The sequence below is a fragment of the Solanum stenotomum genome, chromosome 6 (genome assembly GCF_019186545.1).
Source record: "Solanum stenotomum isolate F172 chromosome 6, ASM1918654v1, whole genome shotgun sequence".
NCBI lineage: Eukaryota > Viridiplantae > Streptophyta > Magnoliopsida > Solanales > Solanaceae > Solanum > Solanum stenotomum.
Window position 1 is genome coordinate 21,923,109 of NC_064287.1, and position 1,976 is coordinate 21,925,084.

Here is a 1,976-nt window from a genome sequence, read left to right on the forward strand (position 1 = left end):
TTTTCTTTGTCACACATTGTAGAGATGCTCAACGAGTTGTGCTTCAATTTTTGAACATAAAACACATTCTCTATGGCATATGATAGTGACTTTTCAACTTTGTCAATTTTGACTAATTCACCTTGCTTATCATTTTCAAGGATTTTAGTGTCACCTTGAAAATTGGAGAATGAGAAAAAATTTTCTACTATTTTTAGCAGTTGTCTGGAGCATTCACTATCCATGTACCACGTTGACTTTTTTTCTCCCTTCACCTAAAACACTAGTCAATGATTAGCCTTGGGAACCCAGATTAGCTTGGGACCCTTTTTGTGAATAAAAGGATGAATAAGATTTCTTCTAGTCCATAAAGGCAAATAAGAAGACCTTTTATATGGAGAATTTTTTTTGGAACCAAGTTCTTAACCATTTCTACATTTTTCTTATTACTGAACTTAACATTTTTCTGAAAGGCCTTAAGTAGAGCTTTACATTGATTCCTTAAATGACTCGATTTTCCACAATGAGTGCATAAACTTGTAGACATGTGAATAGTTTGTGCTGCAAGATTTTTCTTTTTTCTGAAACCTATCCCACTTCGACTGGTAGTCTGCCTTTCTTGAATCTGAGTTGAAATTTCAAAGACGTGGTCCATCTAAGATTTTGTTCCAGATCAAGTTTCATTTTAACAAGATTTTCTTGTAACAATCTATTTTTTTCGATTAAGGCCTGACAATTTATGGTTAACCATTTAATGTCTTCTCCTAGAGCTAATTGAAGTTCACTGGCAGGGTTTTTTCCCTTGTGACTTAGCTCTGATTTCTTAGCCCTTTCTTTTATACCAATGATAGTGCTATCACGAGAAGTAATTAGATCTTCCAGTGTCATACAGTCAAGCCTTAAGGCTACATAATAATCCATTAATGGATTCATTTCGGATTTCACTAGATTGTATGCATCAATAAGAACTGAAGACAAGGATTGTAATTGTTTATTGGAATAAATATTTTTTTTTGACGTAATTTCAAGAAAACATACATCTGGTTGTTTTTCCTCCTCTTCATCTTCATCGGAACTTGTCATCATTTCCAAGATATTCTTTTTGATTTCTTTCTCTCCTTTTTCATAATCAACATCAACAATCGCAAAATGTGCAAGAATGTCATCATCTGAATAGTTCATTGCCAATAATGATTGCTTTTCTGTAACATCCCGTATCCGAAAATAGACCAGATTGTAGATTTCTGGTGTTGTAGGTGGCATTCACGTGCACTATCCACAGATTGTAGGAGGACCCACGGTCCGTCCTGCAGGTCCGTGGTTTGTGTCAGCAAACTCCCACAAAACTCAGCCAGAAATTCGGCCAAGTGTTGACCCACGGCTGGACCTACGATCCGTAGGTCAGGTCATGGATCGTGGTTCGTGTCCGTGGATCGATGCCCCTAAAGCCCAGCTTCAGTCCCGATTGACGGTTGACCAGCACAAACCGTTATTCGATGTACGGTCCGTAGGTGAGGATAGCAGCCAGTTAGATGAAAATTGTGATTGGGTCAACTTCATATAGCCATAACTGTTAGCACAAAAGGAATTGTGTGTCCCATGACCTATGATATGATAGATAATTGAACCCTCTTTCCAACGCCACCGAGTTTGCTAAACTCCGAGTAAAAAGTTATGCTCATTTTAGTGAAGCCATGTTGGGCAGACTTGACCGACGATCTCAACCTACGGACCGTACATGGAATGATGACCCGTCAGTCCCGTCCGTTAGTCACTCCGACAGCAGTTAATTTATGGGTCTTTTGGTCTTTTTCTATTTCGTTTAACCCCTAAGATACATCGTTTAGACCATAAATCATGAGGTTTTAGTCAGTTTAAGCTTAGAAACATAACTAGAACTTACCTAAGTCAAATAATTAATCAAAACTTAGAAAATTAGAAGCAAAAGAGGAGAAAAAGGTCAAGAACCCTAGTTCAAGAACGCAATGAGTTTTCTT

General features: G+C 37.7%; 1 pseudogene; it reads right to left on the reverse strand.

Annotated features, from left to right (window-relative positions):
• Window positions 1–266: 266 nt before the first annotated feature.
• LOC125868576 (uncharacterized) lies at window positions 267–1,242 on the reverse strand (annotated as a pseudogene).
• Window positions 1,243–1,976: the final 734 nt, after the last annotated feature.